The following is a 16915-nucleotide window of genomic DNA, read 5'->3' on the forward strand; positions in this document are numbered from 1 at the left end:
GGGACCATAGCATTAGCACAGTGCTGGCACCCGGTAGGTATTTGGTTTATATTTACTGAACTAAGAAGTTAATAAAAACAATTACTGTTGTATGAGAACGTTTTCACATGCCAGTTTCCCTATTGAATTAATCAGCTGGAAGATTTATTATTATCCATAGCAGGAGGGCTCCAAAATATTGATAATCTTTTTTAAGAGCTATTTTTATTTTTTTCTGTTGAATCACTTACATTTTATTTTTTGTTACTTTTTTTATTGAATAAAAAATTCTTTAGATTCTATACTGCTTTAGAATTTTCAAAAGTTTTACACACATGATTTTGTAACTGGGGTGGGGTGGGGTGGGCACGCAGCCATCAATGCTTGATCATTATTGCAAGACCCCGAGCCCAGCGGTTAGAGGCCCCGCTCCACCAATGGTCAGCCTGGCTGTGGCCCTCGTGGCAGTTAGCACGGAGAAGGCGGATCACACCCTTCTCCCCGGGTCCTCCCGGCCCTCCGGCCTTGGGGCGATCGGGTGAGCTGGGGGCTGAGGACAGGCTGGGGGCTGTGTCCCGCAGAGCCACACAGCCCTCGCCGCGGCCGCCCACTGGCCGGGCCCAGGCCTTGAAGCAGCGCGAACCTCTCCCCTACCCTCAACCTCCTCCACCTGATGGCGGCCACGGTCTCCATGGGTCGCAGTCCGTGGAGTCCTCGGCAACTGGAGTATATGGACACTGCCATTAAGGTAACAGCTTCAGCCAGCTTCAGTCTCTCTGTTGAAGTTTCAAAAATTGGTCCAGCTTCGATTAGTTGCCCACCCCTAGGAGGTGGCCAGAGGTCAGGGTTAAGTGGCAAGGACATTGCACATCATTACTCAGGTCCACCTCTGTGGTTGGAGCTGTCCTCAGAGAAGGGCAGTTGTGGTGAGCTGGGAATTAACCTGATTGACATTTGCTACAACAGGTACTCCTACTGATCCGATACAAACGATTCTCTCCAGTTTAAATGAAAAGCCTAAGGGCTGGCTGGGTCCTGGGCGCACGGCTCCCTCAGTGATGACAGCTGGGCAGGGTCTGGGGACCAGACCCTGAGGGCACTGCCAGCTGAGATCTGCCTCTTCAGCTGGGCCTGGGCACTGGCAGGAGGACCCAGACTGGCTGCTGGACTAATGCTCCCAGGCAGGGTAACCGGCCCCCGCAGGGACCCCCTCCTCTTAGGCAAGACCTGGACCTCGGAGGGCAAGTGTTGAGCCGTGAGACGTTGCCCTTTATTGTCAGAACAGAGAATAACATTTGTTTGGCGGAGGTTTACAGGACCTGACCTCAAGAACAAAGGACCCAACACCAAGAAGTTTGCAACAACTAACCACACCCCTCACACACCTTTCCTGTAAAAGGGCTTTGCTGAAAGCTTTCAGGGAGTTCAGGGTTTTTAAGGCATCAGCCACCCATCTCCTTGCATGGCTCTGCAATAAACCTTTCTCTGCTCCAAACTCTGATGTTTTGGTATTGCTTGGCCTCACTGTGTGTCAGGCACACGGGCTTGCGTTCATTAACGGTTTCATATAATCCCATAATAACTCTTTTATCCCCTGACTCCTCTATTGCCCCTCCCCCACCCCTCTCCCCACTGGTAACCACTTGTTTGTTCTCTGTCTTGCTGTCTGTGAGTCTGCTTCTTTTTTTTTTTTTAACATCTTTATTGGAGTATAATCGCTTTACAGTGTTTTGTTAGTTTCTGCTGTATAACCAAGTGAATCAGCTATACGTATAAATATATCCCTATATACCCTCCCTCTTGCGTCTCCCTCCCACCCTCCCTATCCCACCCCTCTAGGTGGTCACAGAGCACCGAGCTGATCTCCCTGTGCTATGCAGCTGCTTCCCACTAGCTATCTATTTTATATTTGGTAGTGTGTATATGTCAGTGCTACTCTCACTTCGTCCCAGCTTACGAAGACTTCCCCCTCCCTGTGTCCTCAAGTCCATTCTCTACATCGGTGTTTTTATTCCTGTCCTGCCCCTAGGTTCTTCAGAACCATTTTTTTTTTTAAGTTCCATATATATGTGTGAACAAACGGTATTTGTTTTTCTCTTACTGACTTACTTCACTCTGTATGACAGACTCTAGGTCTATCCACCTCATTACAAATAACTCAGTTTCGTTGCCTTTTATGGCTGAATAATATTCCATTGTATATATGTGCCACATCTTCTTTATCCATTCATGTGTCGATGGACACTTAGGTTGCTTCCATGTCTTTGCTATTGTAAATAGTGCTGCAGTGAACATTTTGGTACATGACTCTTTTTGAGTTATGGTTTTCTCAGGGTATATGCCCAGTAGTGGGATTGCTGGGTCATATGGTAGTTCTATTTTTAGTTTTTTAAGGACTCTCCATACTGTTCTCCATAGTGGCTGTATCAATTTACATTCCCACTAACAGTGCAAGACGGTTTGCTTTTCTCCACACCCTCTCCAGCATTTATTGTTTGTAGATTTTTTGGTGATGGCCATTCTAACTGGTGTGAGGTGATACCTCATTGTAGTTTTGATTTGCATTTCTCTAATGATCAGTGATGTTGAGCATCCTTTCATGTGTTTGTTGGCAATCTGTATATCTTCTTTGGAGAAATGTCTATTTAGGTCTGCCCATTTTTGTATTGGGTTGCTTGTTTTTTTGCTGTTGAGCTGCATGAGCTGCTTGTATATTTTGGAGATTAATCCTTTGTCAGTTGCTTCGTTTGCAAATAGTTTCTTCCATTCTGAGGGTTGTCTTTTGGTCTTGTTTATGGTTTCCTTTGCTGTGCAAAAGCTTTTAAGTTTCATTAGGTCCCATTGGTTTATTTTTGTTTTTATTTCCATTTTTCTAGGAGGTGGGTCAAAAAGGATCTTGCTGTGATTTATGTCATAGAGTGTTCTGCCTATGTTTTCCTCTAAGAGTTTTATAGTGTCTGGTCTTACATTTAGGTCATTAATCCATTTGGATTTTATTTTTGTGTATGGTGTTAGGGAGTGTTCTAATTTCATTCTTTGACATGTAGCTGTCCAGTTTTCCCAGCACCACTCATTGAAAAGGCTGTCTTTTCTCCATTGTATACTCTTGTCTCCTTTATCAAAGATAAGGTGCCCATATGTGCGTGGGTTTATCTCTGGGCTTTCTGTCCTGTTCCACTGACCTATATTTCTGTTTTTGTTCCAGTACCATACTGTCTTAATTACTGTAGTTTTCTAGTATGGTCTGAAGTCAGGGAGCCTGATTCCCCCAGCTCTGTTTTTCTTTCTCAAGATTGCTTTGGCTATTTGGGGTCTTTTGTGTTTCCATACAAACTGTGAATTTTTTTGTTCTAGTTCTGTGAAAAATGCCATTGGTAGTTTGGTAGGGATGGCACTGAATCTGTAGATTGCTTCACGTAGTATAGTCATTTTCACAATGTTGATTCTTCCAACCCAAGAACATGGTATATCTCTCCATCTGTTTGTGTCATCTTTAATTTCTTTCATCAGTGTCTTATAGTTTTCTGCATACAGGTCTTTTGTCTCCTTAAGTAGGTTTATTCCTAGGTATTTTATTCTTTTTGTTGCAGTGGTAAATAGGAGTGTTTTCATTAATTTCTCTTTCAGATTTTTCATCATTAGTATATAGGAATGCAGGAGATTTCTGTGCATTAATTTTGTATCCTGCTACTTTACCAAATTCATTGATTAGCTCTAGTCGTTTTCTGGTAGCATCTTTAGGATTCTCTATGTATAGCATCATGTCATCTGCAAACAGTGACAGTTTTACTTCTTCTTTTCTGATTTGGATTCCTTTTATTTCTTTTTCTTCTCTGATTGTTGTGGCTAAAACTTCCAAAACTATGTTGAATAATAGTGGTGAGAGTGGGCAACCTTGTCTTGTTCCGGATCTTAGAGGAAATTGTTTCAGTTTTTCACCATTGAGAACGATGTTGGCTGTGGGTTTGTCATATATGGCCTGTATTATGTTGAGGTAGGTTCCTTCTGTGCCTACTTTCTGGAGAGTTTTTATCATAAGTGGGTGTTTAATTTTGTCAACAGTTTTTTTCTGCATCTATTGAGATTATCATATGGTTTATATCCTTCAATTTGTTAATACGGTGTATCACATTGATTGATTTGCGTGTGTTGAAGAATCCTTGCATTCCTGGGATAAACCCCACTTGATCATGGTGTATGATCATTGTAATGTGCTGTTGGATTCTTTTCACTAGTATTTTGTTGAGGATTTTTGGATCTATGTTCATCAGTGATATTGGCCTGTACTTTTCTTTTTTGGGGACATCTTTGTCCGGTTTTGGTATCAGGGTGATGGTGGCCTTGTAGAATGAGTTTGGGAGTGTTCCTCTGCTATATTTTGGAAGAGTTTGAGAAAGATAGGTGTTAGCTCTTCTCTAAATGTTTGATAGAATTCGCCTGTGAAGCCATCTGGTTCTGGGCTTTTGTTTGTTGGAAGATTTTTAATCAATTTCAATAGAATTGTTTGAATTGTTCAATTGTTCAATTGAATTGAATAGTTTCAGTTTCAGGGCTTGTGATTGGTCTGTTTATTCTTTTTATTTCTTCCCCGTTCAGTCTCGGAAGGTTGTACCTTTATAAGAATTTGTCCATTTCTTCCAGGTTGTCCATTTTATTGGCATTTGGTTGCTTGTAGTAATCTCTCATGATTCTTTTTATTTCTGCATTGTCAGTTGTTACTTCTCCTTTTTCATTTCTAATTCTGTTGATTTGGGTCTTCTCCCTTTTTTTCTTGATGAGTCTGGCTAATGGTTTATCAATTTTGTTTATCTTCTCAAAGAACCAGCTTTTAGTTTTATTGATCTTTGCTGTTGTTTCCTTCATTTCTTTTTCATTTGTTTATGATCTCAGCTTTATGATTTCTTTCCTTCTGCTAACTTTGGGCTTTTTTGTTCTTCTTTCTCTAATGGCTTTAGGTGTAAGTTTAGGTTGTTTATTTGAGATTTTTCTCGTTCCTTGAGGTAGGATTGTATTGCTATAAACTTCCCTCTTAGAACTGCTTTTGCTGCGTCCCATAGGTTCTGTGTCATCATGTTTTCATTGTCATTTATTTCTAGGTATTTTTTTATTTCCTCTTTGATTTCTTCAGGGATCTCTTGGTTATTTAGTAACGTATTGTTTAGCCTCCATGTGTTTGTATTTTTTACAGTTTTTTCTCCTGTAATTGATATCTAGTCTCATAGCATTGTGGTTGGAAAAGATACTTGATATGATTTCAATTTTCTTAAATTTACCAAGGCTTTATTTGTGACCCAAGATATGGTCTATCCTGGAGAATGCTCCATGAGCACTTGAGAAGAAAGTGTATTGTGTTGTTTTTGGATGGAATGTCCTATAAATATCAGTTAAGTCCATCTTGTTTATTTAATGTGTCGTTTAAAGCTTGTGTTTCCTTATTTATTCTCATTTTGGATGATCTGTCCATTGGTGAAAGTGGGGTGTTAAAGTCCCCCACTATTATTGTGTTACTTTTGATTTCTCCTTTTATGGTTGTTAGTATTTGCCTTATGTATTGAGGTGCTCCTATGATGGGTACATAAATATTTACCAATGTTATGTCTTCTTCTTGGATTGATCCCTTGATCATTATGTGTGTCCTTCTTTGTCTCTTGTAATAGTCTTTATTTTAAAGTCTATTTTGTCTGATACGAGAATTGCTACTCCAGCTTTCTTTTGATTTCCATTTGCATGGAATATCTTTTTCCATCCCCTTACTTTCAGTCTGTATGTGTCCCTAGGTCTGAAGTGGGTCTCTTGTAGACAGCATATATACAGGTCTTGTTTTTGTATCCGTTCAGCCAGTCATCGTCTTTTGGTTGGAGCATTTAATCCATTTACATGTAAGGTAGTTATCGATATGTATATTCCTATTAGCATTTTCTTAATTATTTTGGGTTTGTTTTTGTAGGTCTTTTCCTTCTCTGTGTTTCCTGCCTAGAGAAGTTCCTTTAGTATTTGTTGTAAAGCTGGTTTGGTGGTGCCAAATTCTCTTAACTTTTGCTTGTGTTTAAAGGTTTTTATTTCTTCATAGAATCTGAATGAGATCCTTGCTGGGTAGAGTAATTTTCATTGTAGGTTTTTCCCTTTCTTCACTTTAAACATGTCCTGCCGCTCCCTTCTGGCTTGCAGAGTTTCTGCTGAAAGATCAGCTGTTAACCTTATGGGGATTCCCTTGTATATTATTTATTGCTTTTCCCTTGCTGCTTTTAATATTTTTTCTTTGTATTTAATTGTTGATAGTTTGATTAATATGTGTCTCGGCATGTTTCTCTTTGGGTTTATCCTGTATGGGACTCTCTGTGCTTCCTGGACTTGATTGACTTTTTCCTTTCCCATGTTAGGGTAGTTTTTGACCATAATCTCTTCAAATATTTTCTCAGACCCTTTGTTTTTCTGTTCCTCTTCTGGGACCCCTATAATTCGAATGTTGGTGCATTTAATGTTGTTCCAGAGGTCTCTGAGACTGTCCTCAATTCTTTTCATTCTTTTTTCTTCATTCTGCTTCCTGGCAGTTATTTCCACCATTTTATATTCCAGCTCAGTTATCCGTTCTTCTGCCTCAGTTATTTTGCTATTGATTCCTTCTAGAGTATTTGTAATTTCATTTATTGTGTTGTTCATCATTGTTTGTTTGCTCTGTAGTTCTAGATCCTTGTTAAATGTTTCTTGTATTTTCTCCATTCTGTTTCTGAGATTTTGGATCATCTTTCCTATCATTACTCTGAATTCTCTTTCAGGTGGGTTGCCTATTTCATCTTCATTTATTTGGTCTTGTAGGTTTTTACCTTGCTCCTTCATCCGTGACATATTTTTTTGCCATTCTTTTTTTTTTTTTTTTTGATGGGTGGGGCTGTACTCTTGTCTTACTGGTTGTTTGCCCTGAGGCATCCAGCACTGGAGTTTGCAGGCAGTTGGAGAGCGGGGTCTTGGTGCTGAGATTAGGACCTCCAGGAGGCCTCACTATGATTAATATTCCCTGGGGTCTGAGTTCTCTGTTAGTCCAGCGGTTTGGACTCAGAGCTCCCACCACAGGAGCTCGGGCCCAACCTCTGGCCTGGGAACCAAGATCCTGCAAGCTGTGGGGTGTGGCGAAAAAAAAAAAAAAAAAAAAGAGGAGAAAAAAGGATCAGTACAATATCAATCAATAAAAAACAAATTAAAATTAGAAAGATAGGGCTTCCCTGGTGGTGCAGTGGTTGAGAGTCCACCTGCCGATGCAAGGGACACGGGTTCGTGCCCCGGTCTGGGAAGATCCCACATGCCGTGGAGCGGCTGGGCCCGTGAGCTATGGCCGCTGAGCCTGTGCGTCCGGAGCCTGTGCTCTGCAATGGGAGAGGCCACAACAGTGAGAGGCCCGCGTACCGCAAAAAAAAAAAAAAAAGACATTAGAAAGATAAAAAGTATATTCAGAAAAATAAAAATATAAGAAACAACTACAACAAGGTAAAATAAAACCACAACAGAAAAAAGAAAAAAAAAGATGGGGGGGCGGACAAGCCAAAAGGAGAGAACAAGAACAAAGTATAAAGAATATAATAAAATTAGAAAAATAAAAGATTTATTAAGAAAAATAAAAATATAAATTAATCAACAACAATGAATCAACAAGGTGAAACAGAACCCCTATCTAAAAGAGGAAAAAAGAAAGAAAGAAAAAAAAAGCCTTGGCTGTGGGGGCGGAGTTTAGGCGGGGGTGGAACTTAGGCAGGGGCGGGGTTTAGGGTGGGGCAGGGCCTAGGCGGGTGGGGGAGTGACGTTTGAGCATGGGTTGGGACCTAGACTCAGGATCCTGGCAGCTGGAAAAGGCCTTGGGAGTGGGGCCTAGGCAGGGCGATGTTCAAGTGTGGGGCGGGGCCTATGCTTTGGACCTGCCCGGAAGCAGAGAGGCAGCACCTCCCGAGGAGGGCCTCTGGAGTGTGGAGTTCCAGAATTTGGAGGTAAGGCCCTGGGTGCGGGTGTGTTGGTGGGGTTTAGGCCCAGCACGCTGGAGGGCATCTCAGAGGGGGTCTCCGAGTGTAGAGGTGGGGCTCTGGGTCCGGGTGCAGGGGTGGCGCTTGGGCTCTGCACGGCAGGAGGGAGGCTCCGAGGGCACAGGATTAGGCCCAGGAGCCCAACAGGCTCCCCAGTGCCTAAGTGGACAGAGAAAGCGCTGGTCCCGTTGGCTTCCATTCCTTCGCACCCCTCCCCCTCTGTTTCCCCCAGGGTCTTCCCCATCCCTGCTAGACCCCTAACCATGGGTGGGTCCCACTGGGTGTAGGAACTCCTCTCCTCCCCCAGCCACCCCTCAGGGGTGCTCGTCCTGGAGGTCCGGCCTTTACTTTTGCTCCCACTTCCCTCCCTCCCACTCTCTCAGGACCCATGTGGCTGGAGGGGGCTTGATGGGCAGAGGATCAGGCCTGGGATCTCAGCAAGCTGCCGGGGGCCCAAGTGGGCCGGGGAAACCTGGCCATGCTCCCTTTTGACCCTCTGCCCTCCCAGTGGTCCCACAATTTCCCCCTTCGGGCGTGGGATCCCTTCCCCTCCCCCAGCCACCCCTCAGGGGCGCCAGTCCCCTCCCACCTCCACTTCTCCTCCCCCTTCACTCCCCCCATGCCCTGCGTCCTACCCGGTCACTGGGGGTTCCTCCCGTCCCCTTAGGTGTCTGTGGTCCCCCACCAGTGCCTGGTAGGCGCCCAAGTTGTGCAGAGATGCAAATTCCACATCCTCCTAGTCCGCCATCTTGACTCCACCCCGAGTTTGCTTCTTTTTTGTTCTATTCACTAGTTTGTTGTATTTTTTAGCTTCCACGTATAAGTGTTACATACAGTATTTGTCTTTCTCTGACTTATTTGAGAATCTTTAATTACTGGTGAAAAGCAACACATTTGTTCGAGCCTTAAGCCTCTAACACAACTTGTCACCTCCTCTGTTACTTAAATCAGTCATCCCGCCCTTCACCCTTTGGGAAACTGTGAGGGCTTCCAGCGCAGGGACTGTTTGTTGTTTACCTTTGTCACCACAGCAACCAGTATACTGCTGGCATAAAGTGTGCATCCAGCAAGTGTTAGAATGGATGGGTGGTTGGTGATTAAGGGCTATGGGAATGATGGAACGCTGAACCACAAAAACAATTTGGAAACTACATGGTCAGAGCTAGCGGTCCAGACGTTTCAATTACCAAGGGTCAAAAGCCAGTGAACCAAAGAGAGACTGGGCCCAGTGGATATGCGAAGACAGATGTGCACCGGCAGGCAGTCCAGGAAGGTCATCCTCCGGCATGAAGCTTGGAGGCAGCCAGGAAGGGAAGCCGTCGCAAGAGTTATGTAGCTACTGGTAGAATGACTTGTGTTGGGGAATTGCTGTGACCTCTTCTCACTGGGCAGATGCCGGTGCCCTGGTGTGGCTGGCCTGTCCCAGTGCAGGGACAGCATCTCAGTGACCAGCACAAGGTCACTGCTGTGGCTGAAACACATTGCAGCCACAGAAGGTAAAGAAAGTTTGGTCGTTTTCTAGCTGATCTGGAGAAAGGATCGCTTTTCTAAAGGGAACATTTCTAAATTCAGGGAGTTTGATGCCTACTCAGTGGTGGGTGGGAAAAGCTGTGGGTAGCAGGAGACCTGGGTTTATATATTCCTCTGTATATACAAGCATTGGCCCCTTGTCAAATACACACAGTACCTGCCAGGTGAGGAGGAAGGTGTGCCTCTGAAGGCATTCGGGGGCCAGGGGACTCTGCTGGGGGCGGGAGGTTATGTTCACTCCCATATTTACCATTTCTGTACAATTTGTTCCTTCCTGTAGATCTGAGTTGCCGGTTGTGTGATTTTCCTTCTCTGAAGAACTTCTTTTAGCATTCCTTATAGGGCAAGTCTATTGGTTGAAAATCCTCTGCTTTTGTCCTAAAATGGCTTTATGCTTGCCTTCATTTTTGAAGGACAGCTTCACTAGGTATAGAATTTTGAGTTGAAAAACTTTCTGTTTCAGCACGATGAATATGTTATTTCAACTTCTTCTGGCCTCCATAGTTTTTTGATGATGTCATAAATCATGTCATTATCCACTTTCACATAATGTGTTATTTATCTCTGGCTCTTTTAAACTCTTTCTCTTTTCTTAGACTTTCAGTAGTTTGGCTGTGATGTATCCCAGGGAGATTTCTCTTTGTTTTATTACACTTAGGGTTCATTGAGATTCTTAAATCTCTGTAAGGTTGAGAATTGACTGCAAAGGGCAAAAGGAACATTCTGGGTCTTATTGTGGCAGTTTCACAGATGCAAACACCTGCCAAAACTCATTGCACTTACACTTAATATCTATGCATTTCACCGTATTCAGCCTAGACAAGTGACTTAAAGCTTTAATGTAAAAAAAAAAGTAACTTATGGAAGCCAGATGTATTGATTTTCCTTAATAAATGAATCTTTTAGGACTAAGTCTGGGGATTCAATTTGCCATATCATTTCTGAGGACACTTTAAAAATCTCTGCACATATTTTATCTTCTAAATGATCTAAGTCCTGGTTAAAATGAAAAAAAATAAACCATAAGTAATGCAATAAAAAAAAGACACTTTAAAATCATTTTTTTAAACCATTAGGGAAGGATCTTCCTACTAAGAATATGCTCAAGAGTCAAGTAATCTATGAAACTGAAAGAGAAGCATCTTAAGATCTGTGTATGTATGTGTGTGTGTGTGTGATTGAGAGAGAGGAAGAAAGGGAGGGAGGAAGGAAGGAAGGAAGGAAGGGAGAGAGGGAGGGAGGAAGGGAGGGAAAGATGAATGAACCTGAAGGTGGTGGGAAGGAGGGATGTGTGAGTTTGGCTGCTCTGTTTCATGGCAGATGTCGGGGTGTGTATGCAGGCCAGTAGGCTAATACTAGGTAAATTTTTGAGCTCAAGGAATTGAACTCTGCAGAGACACTTTGTCACCAGGCACTAATGTCCTACTCCCCTCAGTCCTTCACCCTGGCCAAAGTTGAAGATGTTACACTGTGTCGCCCACATGGCTGTGTCAACCACTGTAAGTTAACATATGACTTCTTAGGTCCACCCATGACACTTCCTTCACCCGTTCATTCATTCAACCAATATTTTTTGTGTGCTAACTACCTGCTAAGCACTCTTCTGCACATCGGGAGTACAGTGATTACAGCAGGGCAAATGGGATCCTTGCACTCGTGCAGCTTACATTTGCAAGAGAGAGAATCAGGTGATAAGAAGAGAAAAAAATAAAATAAGGTGATTGCAAGTAGCGAGGTGCACAAAGCAGGGTAATATGACAAGGAACCCCTGAGGTGACTGTGTCTGTTGCAGCTTGGATGACCAGGGAAGGTCTAAACTTCACACCTCAGGCCTGAGCCAAAGGGACAGATAGGCATGTACCATCTAAAGAGAGAAATTGCACTGTCTTCTTGCCAGTTTCCAAAGTAAGTGAAAAAGTACTGTTGGAGTCATGATGAAAAATTAATTGAAAACGTTGGTTTTCCAAAGTGTGCTGGGCTCTTTCTGGGAAGAGAAGTTGAGGACAGTCTGTGCCTCTCCCTGGAGACCCCTTTGTGGATGACTCATTCCCTGGGGCTTTTGAGCACAGAGAGCAAACAGAAGCAGGGCCGGCTGACGGCTGCTCCATGGCCCCATGGCCGGAGAGGGAAGCACGGGGCTGGAGAGATAAACACAGCAGGTCACGAGGCAGTTAGTCATGGTCACCTGGTGTGTGTTCTCCGTGGGAACAAGACGATAACAGCACAGATTGTCTCTCCTGCTGGGCCAGCCGGGACAGGAAGATGCCTGGCCAGCTAAGCGGGCATCTCATGCCCACCAAAGGCAGATGTGATGAAGCATGTGGACAGTCACTAGTCTGCACCTGGACCACTCCCAGGTGTGTGGAGACGCACCTGCACTGAGGCTCAGACTCTCCATCAGTGTGATGCTGGAGGCTGTGAGTGTTCATGGCTGATGCTCGGTCAGTGTGGAACCAAACTGGACTCCCTGAAAAGAGAGGCAAAGAGAAAAAGAACAGGGCAGAGTCGCATGGGGTAGAAGAGGACGAAGTGTAGCTGGACAGACAGGTGACATTCAGCATTTTCCTAAAGGGATTGCAGGAGAGCTCAGTGCAGGAGACCTGGAAAGCTAAGGCTGGAAGAAGGCTCCACGGGGATCTGCCTGCCTCAGAGAGGAATGGACTCCGTCACCTGATGGCTCCCCATTTGTTACCATTTGTAGGTCCCTCACTGCAGAATTCGGCAAACTGGCCTTGTAGTTGAACGAGCAGCACGAGGTCTTCCTGTTGGCTGTGCAGAACCCACATGTACCGAGATCAGTGCTCAAGGACCAGCTCCTCTCATGCGGTTTTCATTTATTGTTATGTCCTTTTGGTAACAGTGGATGGGCTGGTTTACGTGCCGGGCACCGTGCCGACATTCGGGAATGTCCCGAGAGCTGTCACACTTGGTCCTGTCTTCCCGAGGCTTCCAGTCAATGTAGGATGTGCAGGCATCCACCCCCGGGAGCGACATCTAGCAAAGAGCTCTCATCTGACAAAGCTCCTGGTGCTGAAGGTGGTGAGAGTTTGGGGAAACAGCGTGTGGAAGGGCGCTTTCCTCCCTCGAACGATGAACTAAGACAACTGAAGTTCTCAGAAATGAGATCCATGAACCTCACAATTTCTTTAAAAAAATTCTCCCTCCTGATTTTGACAACTTGCTTAGCAGAGCAGAGTTTTGGTGTGTATTATTTGTTTATTTTGTATTTTCTTCCTTCCACAGCTTTTCTGACTCAACTCCCCAAGGCGGCTGCTAGGTTGGAAATAAACATATGGGCAAGAAACCATGCTTCTCATATTTTGAATCATCTTAAAAACGATCAAGGCTTTTTATTCCCAAGTGGCTACTCTCTGATACAGCTGGGTTCCAGTGCAGTCTCTCTGAGGATCAATGCCGGGGTCCTGAGTAGTCTGAGAAATTTGTGAAATCCCAGAACCAGAGGTGGAGTGGGTCAGGGCCTCCAGTCAGGAGCCATATCTGGTAAATATCGAAGTTATCCCCTCTTTCTGTTTGTCTTCCTCTGGAGTTTGGAGCAGTTCCACCCAGAGGGAAGCAGGGAGCAGCAAGGCTGGCTTTGCACTGCCAATGCCCAGGGGAGTCACCACTGACAGCCCCTCCCCGTGTGCCACACGGAGATCTCGGGAGCTCAGGGCCCGGGCAGGGCGTCCCTGCAAAGATGATGTGGGCAGTGGATGGGTCACACTCCAGCCCACCTTCTCAGGCCTGGGCAGGAAAACAGGGAAACCATCTGTTGTTTAGGGTCCAAGGGGCAGAAGTCGTAACATGGTTAAAAAAAAAAAAAAGTAAAAGCAACAAAAAATAGTGACTGTCACCCCTCTTCCCTTAGTCCTATAGGTTGTTTACTGAATTGGCCCACAGCCCCAACTTGGAGGTTCCACTTTTACGTGGGAAGTTTTCCCAGCGCGCTGGTAAATGCCATACACGTTCTTGACGCTCCCTGTGCCCCGCAGCCTCCTCGGGCTGTCCTGCCCTCCAGGAAGGGGAACAAAACTCATCACGGGGAAGCTCTGCCCTGCAGAGGGCTGGGTGTCTTCCTGACGTCTGCCTTTGAATCTGTTGGCTGAAGCCTGCCCTTGACCTCCTGCAAAGGCCAACGTTGGCCACTCATCAAGGGGCCTCAGAGCTCGTGCACTTGGAAATGCCTTCTTCTGTCTGAGTGGGGCTGGTTAATCAATTGATTCTACTGAAGAAAATTCTTCATATCCATGTTGGATGTTTGTATTGGCCTGTTCTCTGCCAAGCCCGCCCATGCAGGGCCATGAGAATGTGCTAGGAAAGCCTTTTTTTGGGTGCTTGAACTTGAGTTATCCAATTTGGCCTCTCTTCCATAGTTCAGCTTTTCCGACTTTAGCAGGAAATTTTCAGTGTGCTTATACAAGGTTCTGTGTGTTTTAATATATTTCTACCTGAATAGCTTTCTTTTTCTCTCTCATAAAACATCGCAACAAAACAACTACCTCATGATATTAAGAATTCAGCGTGTATTTACAACTGGAGTTCTGATTTTTGGCCTGATTTCCTTCTGGAAATGGTGAAATCAGAGAAAGTGAAAGTGTGTGTGGGGTCTTCTCTGGGGAACGCAGCTATGTGAATGCAAACAGTGAATGCCAGTGTTTACAATCTGGTCAGAATGAGTCAACACCTGCTTTGTTTGTTCCCTGTAAATGGGAACGACCCTCTGACATCATGGAATCAGTGGAATGCCGGCTAGGAAATTTCTTGAATATCAAAGCTCAGTCTTTTTTGCTTCTCTAACTTGTGAACATTTTGCTTCAGCTTCTGCGGGTCCACAAACTATAGCCCAGGGGCCAAATCTGCCTCTACCTACCAGTTTTTGGATGGCCTGTGAGCTAATTTAAATGACTGAAAAAAATCAAGATTATTTTAAGACATAAGGACATTACCTGACTTCAAGTTTCAGTGCCCACAAATAAGGTTTTACCGGAACACAGCCATTACTAATTTGTTCATGTGTTGTCTGTGTGCTTTTGCACGGCAAGGGCAGAATTGTGTCTTTACCTAAGATATTTACTATCTGGTTCTCGGAGCTGGATGACCTGCAGTTTCCAATTCAGCTGATAGCTTTGGCTCCTCCAACCTATCCTCATGCGCCAGAGTATTTTTACATATATTGTTTCTAAGTAAACAAAATTCTTTCTTCCAATTTCTGTCCAATTTTTACCTTACCAATTTTATCTTTATGGTGCACGTGGCATTTCGTCTGCTCCTCAGCAGCATGTATGATCTCAAGAGTATGCTGTGTTCTTGTTCTGTGCTAGAGGCTGAAGTCTCAGCAAGATGACTCTCACATAGTAATTATGAAACAGTTGTTTGTTTATGAATAAATTACCATATAAATGAATAGAAGACAATTCATCAAAATATTTTTCCCTGTTTCTGCTACTCCTAACGCCATAAGTAGAATTCTCTCAATCCACCCTCCATGTCTCCCATCTGCTGTTCAATTTCTTCCTTATTACTTTGTGCCTATTTCTTGGTGAACTCCTCTGTACTGCCATCCACTTAACTAAATTTATCTTTGTCTCTATCCCACCTGCAGCTTAGCTCATCTATTGATGTATTTAATTATATGACTATGTTTTAAATTTCCAAGACATATAGTTGCTTTTTTCAGTGTCATCTGCTTTACTTCATTTCTGTTTGTAAAAAGTAATTTCTTGTTCACATTTCAGGATTTAATTTATGTATCTTTTTGAGGCTCCCAAGCAACTTAAAGTCATTTTCAGTACATTTCACAATTTTTAATTTTTGCTTTGGTGAATCCATGTCCCAGTTGTCTTTTCTGGCTTTATGTTTCTCCTTGTAATGAATAAGAAGTTCTTCTTTGTCTCAGTCCCCCTCTCTCTCTTGCTCTCCTTGGAGTTCTTTCTTCACTCCCTGTGCTTATCTTTCCCTCTAATACTCTTGCAGTTTTTCCACCTGGATCCGTGGGGCACCGTGGAGAGTAAGATGTGTCTTTGGATGATGCTGGGGATTTGGGCTTTCTCAGTAGTCAGACCTACCATCTCCCTCCTCCCTAAGTCCTTGTAAACCATAGATTCTTTTCCAGCATCCTTTTGAAAACTGGGGAGCTGTAACCCAAACCCCTGTTTTAATCAGTGTTCCCAGCAATAGCCTCCTTGTTGACACTGAGCATGTAATGAAATGCTCATCCGGAAGCCAACTGTGGTCTCCAGTGTCTGCTTCAAGGCCACCTGCACAAAAATGTGCATTTCTCTTCCATTTCTAACCTTAGAGATATTTATCTTGTGCTGGTGACTGGTTATGTGTTTCTGGTGACGTGCTTCATATTTTACCTATGATTTCTACATGTTCAGAGCCAAAAAGGTAGCTCACTGTAAGAACTACTCTATCACCTGGAAGCCCCACGCCCCCAGGGTTTTCTGGAGTTGGAAGATCCACTGCCTTGTGCCCTCAGACCTGCTTTTGCCTTGCAGATATTTAGGCATGAGGTTCTTGTGAAGCCTTCCCTGTGCTGGAAGCAGCCCCTGTGTTCAGGATGCTTATGGCCTATCCGAGGTCCATCAGTGTCTAGAACCAGATGGCCCAGTGGCCCAGCAGGCCATGACCGTGGCACTTATCCCCTGTGGATATTCCTGACTGTTGACTCTCGACTGCCCACAGCTGAGTTCCTCCTCAGTAACTGTCTTCAATGGTAGGAAGCTGCAAGTAACACCCATCTGTGGGGACAGCCCACATCTAATTTCTGGTCAGTGATGGGGTGGGTGAGATACAAAGGCTCAGCCCCCTTGCCTCAATCCTAGACAACTGTGAAGGGCCATTCCAACTCCAGGCTCCCCAAGCACCAGCTGAGGCCCCACCAGAGCTGCATCCCAGGCCAGCCCTGCCCCTTCACCCCCCTGTTGGTGTCCTTGCCGAGTGCCCTCCCAAGTAACTGTCTGCACAGCAATCTCAACTCAGAGCCTGTTTCCTGGGAACCAACCCAGGACAGCAACTCACATTATAACATACGTATTCCTAAGTGTCAGATACAGACACTCTGCAGTGTGGGAGTCAGAAGGAGGTCCATGTGGTCAAAGCAGTAAGGAAAGATGCAGAGAAAATATGGCCTGGTCACAAGTGGTAAATTTGGAATCAGGGGAGGAGTAGACATGTGGTACAGCAGCGTCACTCCCTCCCCTGGCCCCTTAGCCACCATCCCCACACCCTGAGCACCATTCTTCTCCCTGATTCTATCGGCTTCATTGTGGGGAATATTTTAGAAGCGATTACAACACTTTAAAACTTATTAAGTAACAGTACATAAAGCCAGGGTAGGGCTTCCCTGGTGGCGCAGTGGTTAAGAATCCTCCTGCCAATGCAGGGGACACAGG

At 44.5% G+C, this 16915-nt stretch overlaps 1 protein-coding gene across 4 annotated transcripts in view; it reads left to right on the top strand.

Moving 5' to 3' along the window:
* Positions 1-16915, top strand: part of PIEZO2 (piezo type mechanosensitive ion channel component 2) — a gene marked incomplete at its 5' end in the record, with an annotated part of 336195 nt that overhangs the window by 96863 nt on the left and 222417 nt on the right. The gene's annotated exons all lie outside the window — the stretch shown is intronic.

This window comes from Mesoplodon mirus (assembly GCF_964341445.2).
Source record: "Mesoplodon mirus genome assembly, chromosome: 13".
Lineage (NCBI taxonomy): Eukaryota > Metazoa > Chordata > Mammalia > Artiodactyla > Ziphiidae > Mesoplodon > Mesoplodon mirus.